This window comes from Anticarsia gemmatalis, chromosome 24 (genome assembly GCF_050436995.1).
Source record: "Anticarsia gemmatalis isolate Benzon Research Colony breed Stoneville strain chromosome 24, ilAntGemm2 primary, whole genome shotgun sequence".
NCBI lineage: Eukaryota > Metazoa > Arthropoda > Insecta > Lepidoptera > Erebidae > Anticarsia > Anticarsia gemmatalis.
Genome location: NC_134768.1, coordinates 8,802,889 through 8,817,592, shown reverse-complemented (window position 1 = coordinate 8,817,592; position 14,704 = coordinate 8,802,889). Strand labels below are relative to the sequence as shown.

The 14,704-nt window shown below is 35.5% G+C and overlaps 2 protein-coding genes across 4 annotated transcripts in view; one reads left to right on the top strand and one right to left on the bottom strand.

Annotated features, from left to right (window-relative positions):
- LOC142983556 (uncharacterized) overlaps positions 1-14,704 on the top strand; it is a 151,737-nt gene that overhangs the window by 61,370 nt on the left and 75,663 nt on the right. Inside the window, exons 2-3 of one of the 2 annotated variants that reach the window (XM_076130496.1) lie at positions 2,494-2,526; positions 8,663-8,695. The gene's annotated coding sequence lies outside the window, so the exon portion shown is untranslated. The remainder of the gene's footprint in view (positions 1-2,493; positions 2,527-8,662; positions 8,696-14,704) is intronic. The other variant, XM_076130497.1, reaches the window with a different exon arrangement.
- The window catches only part of LOC142983554 (octopamine receptor beta-1R-like), an 80,180-nt gene that overhangs the window by 7,303 nt on the left and 58,173 nt on the right, over positions 1-14,704 (bottom strand). The gene's annotated exons all lie outside the window — the stretch shown is intronic.

The window sequence follows — 14,704 nt, the reverse complement described above, 5'->3', positions numbered from 1 at the left end:
AGGTTTAGTATTTATGGAACTGGTCCAAGCCCATAGAGTAAAAACAATTATAAAATAAAGATTTAAATAAATATTGATAGCTAAATGCACAGTCCACTTGACCGTCACTGTGTTTTCTGCTATAAACAGAATAAATATTAGAATTATAAAAATCAACACTTTCGGTAAAAATAGCAAACAGTAACCCCTGAAAGTACCTAATCATCATCATCATCATCTCAGCCGGGAATCGTCCACTGCTGGACAAAGGCGTCCCCCATCGAGCGCCAATAGGACCGGTCCTGGGCCGCCCTCATCCATCGGACTCCGGCAACCCTTACCAGGTCGTCGGTCCATCTTGTGGGGGGCCTGCCAACACTACGTTTCCCGGTTCGTGGTCGCCACTCCAGAACCTTTCTGCCCCAACGGCCGTCGGTTCTGCGAGCTATGTGCCCTGCCCACTGCCATTTGAGGTTCGCAACTCTTAGGGCTATATCGGTTACTTTGGTTCTCCTGCGGATCTCCTCATTTCTGATATATACCTAATACATATACTTAATTGAAATATAAAGTAGTTTCCTTATTAAAGCTTATTTGTAATCGGTCTAGTTCCAAAGATTATTTACTTCAATATTGATACGAAAACGCAGATTTACATAACAAAGGTAAATGATTATTTTATGTGGGAGTATAATTTTTACATCTACCCACATTTAAGTACACTGCGATATCGTAGGCTGTACGTGGGTGATACTTGCCTGGTCTTATTTATTTGTACGAGTTGACTTTTGAAAGTTAAATTATTTATTTGTATTTATGACTTTTTTATATGAACTCTTTGACCTCTTCAAAACAAGGGTTTTATTTATTTTTATTCGAAGATTCGTCGTCAGCATTGTAAGCTTGTTTACTTATTTATTATACTAGCTGACCCGTGCGGCTCCGCTCGCGTGAATTTCGTACAGTTGCTTATTCGTTTGAGCACGCGAATTGCGAAGCACTCGATACACCTACACATAAAAATGTTAACAACTCTTTTGTCATCTAATGGTTATTTACGAAAGGGACCCGAAAGGCACACAATGTGACACAGGCTCAGGCAGGCCTGATTTCCTGTGGTTACCTTCTTTTCCGATCTCGTCTGTATCCGTAGCAGTTTACAGTGTAAAATATAATACCTTATAATAGACCGACCATTGCTTACCCGTCTGGATTCAGAATATTATTATAGGTCCTATCTGCGCCGGAGCTCTTCAGACGCGTAATAATGTATACTTGCGATGATACGTCCGAAACCGCGTAACCCGTAATTATTTTTTATACTTATATCATCCGTTGTTTATTTTTTAAAACTTACCACATAGTCTGTTTCATAGCTATCCAAATGCAACCAATTAATTTGGTTATTAAATATTATGTGATTCGATTAACAACGCCATCTGTCAGTTGCGGCGAACAACGACAACAAACGAAATTACTCGGTTTGCCATCTAGGATATCCCAATCGCACCGGACCCACGTAAACCAACATTTTTGTGTAATCCATCATACAACATTTATGTTTAAAAATCTTATAAATGTATAGCATGTTTCAAAGGTATTTTTTTACAATAAAGCCATCAAAATAAATTAATTAGAAAAAACATGCTTTGTTGCGGTTTATAACGCCATCTATTGGTTGGTGCAAACAACAGGTATCGATACGGCAGGCGCCGCGTTAACTATGATGCGAATGTTGTGAAATGGATTGTAACGCCATCTATGGTCTCTATAGGGAAACGCAGGTTCAAACGATTTCTACGTATTTTTTTCAATTTTCTAAAAATCTTTGAAATTTTATGCTATAAAAAGTATCCTAGAAATTGCTCCACTACTTATTCTATGCATATACCAAATTTCAGTGCATTCTATCCGGTAGTTTTTACGTGATAGCGACACATACAGACGGAGGACAGACAGACAGACAGACAGACAGACAGACAGACAGAAAAGAAAATTATAAATTGCAGATTCGGTATCTGTATCCGTTAATAAACATCCCCCATTGGTTTTTTTTTAAATATATTCAATGTACAGAATTGACCTCTCTACAGATTTATTATAAGTATAGATTATACAAGCAGCCCGCCCCGGCTTCCCACGAGTGGACATTTTGTTCTTGTAATTAAAATAAAAATGAAACATTAAAATAATCATTATAAACATAAAAAAAAATTGAATCGGCCCAAAACGTTTGAGCTATTTTTACAAACATACATACACGTTTTTCTCTTTCTTTTACTTTTTGAACTACAATTTGATAAAGATAGATGATACGGTTATCGGAAATATAAAAATGATGTTTTTGTCTTCCTTTCAAGTGAAAACGGTGGAACCAATTAAGATAAGATTTGGTAGAGTTATAGAATATATTATCCCGGGGACAAAGATTTTGGCAGACAGAATGCTACAGTCTAGAGCCAGTAAAGGTATTGATGAAAGGCATAGATTCATATACTATTTCTTTTATTTCAGAAAATAGAATGCTGAAGGACAAAAAAACACTATGTAAGTATAATAAAGTACATTTCTAAACACATAAAACTGATATTAAATCCCCGATAAAGTTGTTTCGCAAAATCATATAAATTTTAAATGCAAACCTTTTATAAAAATAACGAGCTACGATTATAAAGAGACAACTTTATAAAAACTGCTTTATTTAATCGCTTGTTATTTTTCACTCTCTTATTTAATAGCAACGATATTTTACCAATAACTTAGAAGCTTAAAGAAATAGTAGTACCGAGATAAAGTAATTGATATTGAAATAGCAAAATTACGAAGGAATTTTGCTAGCTGAGGCTTGTAACACACATAATCGGCTTTAATCGGTCAAGCTGGGTGGTAAAATCGAACATGGTATAGATGAATGTTTGGAAAAAATGGCATCGACACTACACACATATTAGGGTCGGCATTCGGCATTGGCCAAGCCGGGCGGCAATATCGAACATGTTTCACATTCGGGAAAAATGGCCCTCGAAATCGCTGCGCTTGAATTTTTAAACCGAATTGTTTAGTTATTTGTGACGATCGGACCCGAAGGAAACCGTAGCGGAATTCTCTATATTCAGTATCGTCGAGTATCGAGAGTTTAACATTTAAGATGTACAGCCAAAATAGTTCTGACGGAGACTCGTAGAGGTGCTAAATAGATTTTCTTGTAAAATTTCTCGATAGCTAGCCGGTTGTCGGTAGTCGATGGTATTAAAGAATAGAGCTATAGATTGGCACAAGTCAAACAAATGCAGTAATTGCTTCGATTCGGTTTTGTTGTTCGATAAATATTGCCGAACCGAACGTGCCTACCCGAATATGTGTGTAGCAAGCCTTATTCGTTAGGTGGAGAATTACAATGCTTGTAATTTCTTTGTCTGGATTCTTTAATTTTTCCTTCAATCTTTCATTATGTAATGATATTAGGTTTAAATTATCTTAGAATACTTTGACTTTTATTAACGACCTACGAACATTAAATTAATTTTAAGATTTGACAAATTACAAACGTAATTACTAAGTTTTTGTTATAAAGTTTGGTAACGTGCATTAAAAAAGCCGTTTGCCGTTTCTTCTCACGAGCAACAGCTTTTCCGAAACGGTGGTAGATTTAAAATACTAGGTATGACGATTTCAAACACTTTTCAAAAGTTTATGAAATAAAACATATTTGGTTTTGACTTGCCAAGTAAATATTATTAGCTCACCCCCTATTACCTCTACATATTGTTAATGGCGACACGTAGGTGTATTTCATACATTCCTGTCTACACCTTCGGGTATAACAACTTGACATTATGTATGTATATGTTCTTCTTGAATCACACTACATCAATTGGTAATTATGGTATGAATTTCCTACCAGGTTTCGAGATTTTCGCGAATAGACTGCAAGCATTTGTTTGATATTAGACTGCCTCCGTAAAGTGGTTAAGGTCTCCACGCCGCTACCATTACAACGGGAGGTCGAAGGTTTGATTTCCACACGAAACAATTATTTGTGCGATCCACAAATAGTTATTTCGTGGTTGTACCGGTTGTATCCGTTGTTTATATGTTTGTAAAAGTTCTCGCGACACAAGAGCAATTCTTAGAACGGGAGTAGCCAAAAATAAAATAACATGTAAATAGAGTTGTAAAGAAAAAATATTAATATGTACTTAGGTAATGATAAAAATAGCATGTACAAAAATGAAACGAACACAGAAGAAATAATCTCATCACTTACGGCTATCAAACAAAGATTACTGAGAGATTAAGTGATACACTCAACAAAACACGGAACAGCTATTAACTGAGAAGGAAAACGGTCAAATAATACCTCACATCCATCACGAACCAAACTAATATATTATGAGAGATTGATTTTATTCGTACTTATATTATTGATATGTAATCGGAAGGTAGTCTGAATAATAGTGAGCAAGTATTATTTGCGGTCTCGGTAATTAATTTTAAGATTTACGCGCAACTAGTAATTATGATAAGGATATCTGCTGGAAGGAAGATATTGAAATACCTTGAGAAATTGGCGGTCGCTTTTCTAGATGTATTGATTCTACGATAAGTCTATTTGCTATCAATGATAATAATGATGTTTCCAAAGTAATAATAAAATCTTATGACCTATGTGTGTTCGGTAGTGTTGGTAGCAGCTCCCTACATTATCAATTATGTATACCTAATAGAAATATTGCTAAAACTATTTGGCGATAAAAAAGAGTGGCCAGTAGTTTCTTGCCAGCTCTTCTCATAGGCCCTACCTTCCGAAGTGACGGTAAATTTACTCTCTGTATCATTGACTATCATAAGTGTCAGCATTTGACCTAAATGAATAAATGATTTGATTATGATTTTGAATACTAAAATCTAATTTATCGGTCATTCAATTAAAAGAACTAACGGTGGTCCTGTGTGACAAGATGTATGGATCTAAGTAAGGCAAGGGAAGTTTGTAAAGATTGTGCTAAGTGGCATTATTTTTGGTCTCTGCCCACCTCTTTAAAAAAGGTGTGATATTATGTATGTCTGTTAATTAATAGAAAAATAAAAGAAAAGTTCTTTATTCCTTTCAAAAAATAAAATCTATTCTTTTTAATCCAAAGCTGGCGATCCTTTCTATATTATGAATATTGTTAAAACAATATATTCGATATGCATTGTTTACACTGCTCTGTTTATTCCGATATTTCATTTTATAAAACCGATACTGACAACGTGTGCATGTACGGAAATAAAATGATGTCAGCTCATATGCGAAAAATATCATTGTTTTTATAACAATAAATAATAATGGACTTCAGGAATCGAATGAAAGCATTGTTTAGACTTTAAAACTATTGTTTGTAAGGATCGTACCAATTCGCGTCCTCTGGTCTCTGCCTACCCCTATGGGAGGAAGGTGTGATTTAATTTATGTATGTATGTTTTTTTTCCTATTTAAAAAGACAACTCCCGCACTAAGAATTGCTGTTGTGTCGCGGGGACTTTTACAAACATATATACACGCACAAATAATTGCTCCGTGTGGTAATCTAACCCACGACCTCCCAACGCAGTGGTACCAGCGTGGTGACCTAAATCACTGCGCCACGGAGGCAGTCAAATGTAAGTATGCATGTATGTATTATTTGAAGCAGACATTCGAAAGGTTGAGCTCCTCTGTAGATAGTCATAAATGTTCATACTCCACATGGCATGAAGAAATATTCTCTTATTTATGAGAACACAAGGGAGTGTATATTTCGACGTTATTTTGCAATATTTTTAACCCCAAAGGATACAGGGTGTGTTTCGAGGTCTATTACAACAGTCCATATATTGAAACGTGTTCAGTTGTCTAGGTGTAGTCGTATACTCCTTTTTTAATGTCCTTATTTATTTTATGTATTCTTGGATGAGAAATACCTTAAATATCTATACTAATATTATAAAGCTGAAGAGTTTGTTTGTTTGTTTGAACGCGCTAATCTCAGAAACTACTGGTTCGATTTGAGAAATTCTTTCAGTGTTAGATAGCCTATTTATCGACAAAAGTTAGGCTATATATCATCACGTTAAGACTAGTAGTAGCAGAGTAACAGTAAGAAATGTTACAAAAACGGGGAAAAATGTTACCCATTCTCTCTTATGTGACGCAAGCGAAGTTGCGCGGGTCAGCTAGTTTGAAATATACACACATAATTATCTAACGGACACATATTCAATGCATTGAAAAGAAAAAAAAAATTACACTTTACACAGAAATAAAAATATCAACCCTAAAAAGAAAACCAGGAATCAAGCTCAAAAAGTCTTAATATTTTAAAAAAGGTGAGGGCAGAGCCACAGGCAAAACTAAGTTTTATATTTGATGACGATATTTCACTGAAATCAACAAAATCCAGAATAATATATGTTGAACATTTCGTTTGAATCAAATTCCATTTTATTGGAATCCGGATTGCAGTTTTAATAACGTATTATGGAAATTCATGGAAATTTTACTGAAAACAATTCCAATAATTTTACTAATTCTGTATTTTACATTAAAGTAAAAAACAATTAGTTCAGCGTAATTCATTGTTTATAGGTAAATTGGGATTTAATGAAAATTAAAATATAATTTAAATATCGTTTATAAGGGTGGTACCAAGTGGTGTTCTCTGGTCTCTGCCTACCCCTTTGGGATGAAGGCGTGATATTATGTCTGTATGTATACAATATAAAAAAAGATGTTTTTGTCATCGGATCAGCTTTGCGACTATCTTAATAATATAATTACACATGACACATACTAGTATAAATATATAGAAACAATTATCACTTGCTCTACCGGTGAAAGAAAACATTGTGATGAAACCTTGCATGCCTAAAATTTGTTTAATAAATTTATTGAGGGCATTCAAACTCAAAGTCCTCAACCTGAACTTGGCCAGCGTGGTGGATTCAAGGCCTGAGCCCTTTCTCGTTTGGGCGGAGGCTCTTGCCCAGCAATGGGACAGTAATGGGTTTAAAAAAATATTAGGTCGGTGAAAGTCTTTTCGCATTATAGTATGTACGAACTTGTAATAAAGTCTTTTCTCTTCACAAAAAAGCTCGACATTTGGGTACCTCACGAGTTCACTGAAAGAAACGTAATAAACCGTGTACTCATTTGTGATTCTTGAATCATACTATAATGCGAAAAGACTTTTTCCCCGACCTAATACATTCTAGTATTACTTAGTATTCCAAACAAAGGTTTTAAACCCACAATATCAGTTACAAGGCTATCAATATCGCATTCATACGAGCTGTCAATTTGTGAGCAACCTGATACCTACACAATGTTCGGACTAGTGACGCTGTATCATCGACGAAGCTATGTACAGCTATCCATTTGGTGTACTGTAGATTAGTCTGAACTCGGATGACGGTTAATTTTAGAACTATAGTTCTACAACCTAGTTTAGCTTAGCCTTTCTTCCAAACTATGTTGGAGTCGGCTTCCAGTCTCACCTGATGCATCTGACTACCAGTATTTTACATGGAGCGACTACCTATCTGACCTCCACAACCCAGTTATCTGGGTTATAGCACCCTTCGGTAAGACTGGTTGTCTTACCGAAGTGTTTGTAACGTTGATGTATCGTAACTTTTAACTCTCGCGTTGCATGTTACACTTGCCGTGGTCGCATTTTCATTTCAAAGTAAAATGCGTGTTCGCGTTAATTCCCGTATTATATTATATTAAACGTTGATGTATGCCATACACTTCCGCCTACATATTTGGAGACTTTATGTTAAATATAAAATATATAAAAATAGGAAACATTTCCAACGAAAGTCCCTAATTTGTAATTCAGTCAATTAAATAAAAATAACTTATTACATTTTCATTCACGTATAAAGTAGTTTCCTTTTAAAAAGCTTATTGATAATCGGTCTAGTTCCAAAGATTATTTACTTCAATATTGATACGAAATCACAGATTTACATAACAAAGATAAATAATTATTTTACGTGGGAGTATAATTTTTACATCTACCCACATTTAAGTAAACTGTGATAACGTAGGCTGTACGTGGGTGATCTTTGCCTGGTCTTATTTATTTGTACGAGCTGACTTTTGTTTGAAAGTTAAATAATTTATTTGTATTTATGACTTTTTTATATGAACTCTTTGACCTCTTAAAAACAAGGGTTTTATTTATTTTTATTCGAAGATTCTTCGTCACCACTGTAAATGTATTTACTTATTTATTATATTATACTAGCGACCCGCCCCGGCTTTACATACTAGACATGTATTTATTTTCTTTCCTGCAATTAAAATAACCTATATTAATCAGTGATAATGAAACATTTAAATAGTGTTTTTTTTAAATGGGTCCACTTTTGAGCCATTTGTTACAAACGTATATACGTACATACGTTTTTGTCTCTCTACTTTCTCTTTTAAACTAAAATCAGATATAGATAGACGATACGGTTATCGAAAATGGAAAATAATGTATTTGTCTTTCTTTCAAATGAAAACGGCGGTACCAATTTAGATAAGATTTGGTAGAGTGATAGAATATATCCCGGGAACAAAGATTATGGCAGGCAGAAAGCTACAGGCTAGAGGCAGTATAGGTCTTGATGAAAGACATAGATTCATATTCCATTTCTTTTGTTTCAGAAAATATAAGGCTGAAGGACAAAAAAACACTATGTAAGTATAATAAAGTACATTTCTAAACATATAAAACTGATATTAAATCCCCGATAAAGTTGTTTCGCAAAATCATATAAATTTTAAATGCAAACCTTTTATAAAAATAACGAGCTACGATTATAAAGAGACAACTTTATAAAAACTGCTTTATTTAATCGCTTGTTATTTTTCATTCTCTTATTTTATAGTAAAGATATTTTTCCAATAACTTAGAAGCTTAAAGAAATAATAGTACCGAGATAAAGTAATTGATATTAAAAAAGTAAAATTGCGAAGAAATTTTGCTTGCTTAGGCTTGTAACACACATATTCGGCTTTAATCGATCAAGCCGGGTGGTAAAATCGAACATGGTATAGATGAATGTTTGGAAAAAATGGCATCAACACTACACACATATTAGGGTTGGCATTCGGCATGGCCAAGCCGGGCGGCAATATCGAACATGATGACACACTCGGGAAAAATGGCTCTAGAAGTCGCCGCGCTTGAATTTTTAAACCGAATTGTTAAGTTATTTGTGACGATCGGACCCGAAGGAACCCGTAGCGCAATTCTCTATATACGGACCGTATATAGAGAATACTCGACAATACCGTATAATACGGTATTGTCGAGTATCGAGAGTTTGACATTTAAAATGTACAGCCAAAATAGTTCTTACGGAGCCCGGTAGAGACGCTAAACTGATTTTATTATAAAATTTCTCGATAACTAGCCGGCTGTCGGTAGTCAATAGTATTAAAGAATTGAGCTACAGATCTGCACATACAAAAAAGTGCAGTTGTTGCTTCGATTCGGTTTTGTTGTTCGATAAATATTGCCGAACCGAACGTGCCAATCCGAATCTGTGTGGAGCAAGCCTTATTGGTAAAATGGTGGAGAATTACAATACCTGTAATTTCTTTTGTCTGGATTCTTTAATTTTTCCTTCAGTATCTCTGATTATGTAATAATATTAGGTTTAAATTATATTTGAGTTCTTTGACTTTTATTAACGACCTACGAACATTAAATTCATTCATAGATTTGACAAATGAAATAACGTAATTACTAAGTTTTTGTTATAAAGTTTTAACGTACATTAAAAAAGCCGTTTGCCGTTTCTTCTCACGAGCAACAGCTTTTCCGAAACGGTGGTAGATTTAAAATACTAGGTATGACGATTTCAAACACTTTTCAAAAGTTTATGGAATAAAACATATTTGGTTTTGACTTGCCAAGTAAATGTTATTAGCTCACCCCCTATTACCTCTACATATTGTTAATGGCGACACGTAGGTGTATTTCATACATTCCTGTCTACACCTTCGGGTATAACAACTTGACATTATGTATGTATATGTTCTTCTTGAATCACACTACATCAATTGGTAATTATGGTATGAATTTCCTACCAGGTTTCGAGATTTTCGCGAATCGACTGCAAGCATTTGTTTGATATTAGACTGCCTCCGTAAAGTGGTTAAGGTCTCCACGCCGCTACCATTACAACGGGAGGTCGAAGGTTTGATTTCCACACGAAACAATTATTTGTGCGATCCACAAATAGTTATTTCGTGGTTGTACCGGTTGTATCCGTTGTTTATATGTTTGTAAAAGTCCTCGCGACACAAGAGCAATTCTTAGAACGGGAGTAGCCAATAATAAAATACTATGTAGATAGAGTTGTAAAGAAAAAATATTAATATGTACTATAGCAGTGATAAAAATAGCATATACAAAAATAAAACGAACACAGAAGAAATAATCCCATCACTTACGGCTATCAAACAAAGATTACTGAGAGATTAAGTGATACACTCAACAAAACACGGAACAGCTATTAACTGAGAAGGAAAACGGTCAAATAACACCTCACATCCATCACGAACGAAACTCATATATTATGAGAGATTGATTTTCTTTGTACTTATATTATTGGTATGTAATCGGAAGGTAGTCTGAATAATACTGATCAAATATTTTTTGCGGTCTGGGCGAGGCTAGTGGATCTCTACGTTGAAACGTCTAGCAGGAATCAACGTGAATTGAATATACCCTGAAACCATGTTTAATCACCCATACTGTTACTTATTACGAATACATAAATCCTGGTTTTTTTTTAAATAGTTTTAATCCGTGACTCTGTCCGCATGGCTAAGGGATTTCGGTCAGAATTTCCACACAAACATTCATACCCTCTTCTAATCTTTGAAAACCTATATAACTTCTTGTACAATATTATAAGCAGGATAAGTAAGATTATTGGTGTGTAATCAGTAGGTAGTCTGAATAATACTGAACAAGTGTTCTTTACAGTCTCGGTAATCAAGGCTGCGGAGCATGCGTTTCGCTGTTCGTCAAGCAAAAAGCACGGAAATAAAGGTAAATTTTGGAAAACTCCGTGGATGTTATAAATACGAAAGCCTTTATGTCCTTAAAGCTTCAATTGGTAAACTACTGAACCGATTGTGAAGAAATCGCATGAAGATTATAATTTCATAATTCATTTAATACATCTGGTCGTATTAAACACAGTTAAATTATATCAACACCTGCAAACTGAAACGCTCGGGTCAGTTTGTAAATGGGCGGGATTTTTTAGATGCATATATAAACAATATGACTGCCTCCATGGCGCAGTGGTTTAGGTCGCCACGCCGATACCATTGCTTCGGGTAGTGGGTTCGATTCCCACACGGAACTATTATTTGTGCGATCCACAAAAACACCATACTTACGTCTCTAGGTTTTACTTTTCGTCTTCCCCGCAATAACTTACTCCTATAATCAGACACTCAAAGTTATATGGCGCGTAACACATACATAAAATCACACTACGTCCCCTCATAAAGGCAACAGGTTAAAAAAATTAACGCATTAATATCGTGCGGTCACGTTTTAATGGCATTTCATTTAATTTCAAGTCTATTTTGGTTTGAACAAATGGCTGGTAATATAATGAACGCGACAAATAACAGTGACCCAAATTAAAGTAATTAACCTCTGTGGTTTATATAGAACGACCTGCCTGACACTTTTCTTTTTAAGAAGACTGATTTAATAGACCTGAAAATACTGTAGATCATATAGACCAGTAGCTCCATTCTCTATTACTATCGACTACTGACAACCGACCTGTCATCGAGAAATTTTGTATGAAAATCTGATCAGCGCCTTTGACGGGTGTCGTAGGAAATATTTTGGCAGTACATTCTAAATGTCAAAATTTCGATAGCTAGCTACGGTTGTCGGTAGTCCATAGTGGTAGAGAATTGAGGTACTGTAGCGCGATTCTGTACAGTCGGTACTGTCGAATATCGAAAGTTTGACGTTTAGAATGTACCGTCAAAATAGTTCCTACGACGCCCGTCAGAGGCGCTGATCATATTTTCATACAAAATTTCTCGATGACAGGCCGGCTCTCAGTAGTCGATAGTAGTAGACGATCGAGCTACAGAGTATCCTAGTACGTGAAAACTAAATTTGGTATATAATAAAGGTGTTAATTTATGACCAATTTCTATTAAACTGCCTCCGTGACACCGTGGTTTAGGTCGTTACGCCGCTACCATTGCGTCGAGAGGTCGAGAGTTCGATTCCCATACGTAACAACTATAGGCAGTTCCCAGTAGTCTTACTAGTAGCTATTTGTGCGATCCCCAAATAATTGTTTCGGGTCTGGTTGTACTTCGTGTCCGTTGTTTGTATGTTTGTAAAAGTGCCCGCGACACAAAAGCAATTTTTAGAGGGCTTTAGGACAGCTCGCGAGAAACGAACTCGCGACCCAACGTTTGGTGACTATCTTTACCATTACGTAATAACCCACGGCAAGTATTCTTAAACATCAAATTATAAATATAACAACATCTCTTAACCCAAAGACATTTTTAATTCACTCATACACAACAATGAGACGAAATAAAACTCAAGAACCTCAAATAAAAATGGTTCCATTGTGAAAAAAATATTTCCCTTGTCAAGAGTGCTTGGGACCACGACGACCAATTTAGCTGGACCCTACAGTCTCATCTCAAATTAAATTGATGTTTTTGTTACATCCTAAACTGGTCCGAGGCCAAATTGATAAAGTTTTTAGGCTAGAACACTGATTCCGTGTGGAAAGAATCTTAAGTAAAGTTTGGTGTAAGATGTCGTAACTGTCATGTAGTGTATCCTTCTAATGTTATAAATGCGAAAGCTTGTGAGAATGTATGTGTATGGATGTTTGTTACTCTTTCACGCAAATACTACTGAACTGATTACGATAAAATGTGGTATAAAGGTAGGTGAAGACCCAGAATTACACATAAGCTATAGAAGGATCGGGATGTACCCGGGAAGAGTTTCCACGCGGGCGGTATCGCGGGTGGCCTCTAATAGCCTGTATAAGTTCTGCCCGCAACTCCGGGTGCATAAAAAGATAGCTCGGGCTTCTTCTTCTTATCGTATGGTTAGTACAGTCTACCTAGGGTCAAAGTTGCTCAAGCCGCCCGAAGGCCTTTGACGACCGTTATCTTAATTGACAACAACCAGAAGTATTTTACGTGCCCCCCGAAGCACGAAAACGCCCAATTCAATTACCACTATACGGTCACCGATCTATAGGATAACCACGCCGAGTATTGCTTAACCCACAGATCGTTTACCAACCGCAAAGCACAACTGGCTATGGGCTAAAAGTATCCTCTGAGTTAATCTAGGTTTTAAACTCTCTATGTGCCTCTATGTATCTATTCATTTAGTAGTTTACTGCAAAAGTAACAAACATTCATTCATAATCACTTACTTATGCCTTTATAATAGTAGTAGGATTTTATAAGAGTCTGTAGGAAGCATAAATTCTGTTTAATCTGGCTTTTATAGCTAGTAACTCTTACCGGTCAACCATTAGCATTCACTTTTATGGATATATAGTCATATTTATGGATATTATTCAAGCTAACTTCATACTTTGGAAAGAGTCAGTTTCATCTTATGCTATTAAAATGTTATAAATGATACAGTTTGTGAGGATGGATATATGCATGTATGTAATTGTTACTTCATCATGGCTTAGCCTCCAAACTCTGTTGGAATCGGCTTCCAGTCACACCGGATGCAGCTGAATACCAGTGTTTTACATGGAGCGACTGCCTATCGGACCTACACAACCCAGTTACCTAGGTTGTAACACGATACCCGTCGGTAAGACTGGTTATTAGACTTTCAAGCTTTCTGACGACTATTCACCAAAAACTACTAAATGGATTTTTATAAAAGTTAGTACACAGATCATTTATAACCTGGATTAACACATTGAATACTTTTTTTCCTGGAAAATATTTTCACGCGAAGTCACGGGTAGAATCTAATATTGTTATAAATAAAGATACCTAACAGTCGTTAACTACATATGTAAAATTATAGGAAAATCAAACAACTTTACTACTAGTTTAACAAGCAACCATATAAAATAAACGAAGTTTTTTATACCTACCTGAAGGAAACCCAGTTAAAATAGATATCTTAATTTGGCACTAGATTTTCTTGATCCTAGATTTATTTTCAGCTTCAAACTAACTAAATTCGACTAAGGAACACTTTTATATGGATTCTACAGTTAGATTTATTACTACAAATAATTGTCTACGTGTGACTTTGTAACGAAAGCTTTACCAACCCCAAATTGTAATTTTACGAGATTTGGGAATCGTACCTGGGTCTTCTCGGCTTAACGAGTGCGTATCAAAGGGTCGCATTATTCACTGGTTTATATCCCTAAGTCAAAAACCAAAAGTATTGTTAATTTTATTGTACAGTCAGCTACAAAAGTCGCTGAAAAAAATTGTATTTTTGATACCCCATATTTTGATCTTACATCGTTTTGTATCAACGTGTTATCTCTCCAGGACAACACAAATCAAAACCGTGATCGTTTTAGGTCCTGTAATTCTAAGCATTAAATCATAATTTAAAGAAGTTTGTGGAAACTTAGAATTGTCCAGCACGATCAGTATGTCAGTTTATGCGACTTCTGATTCAGG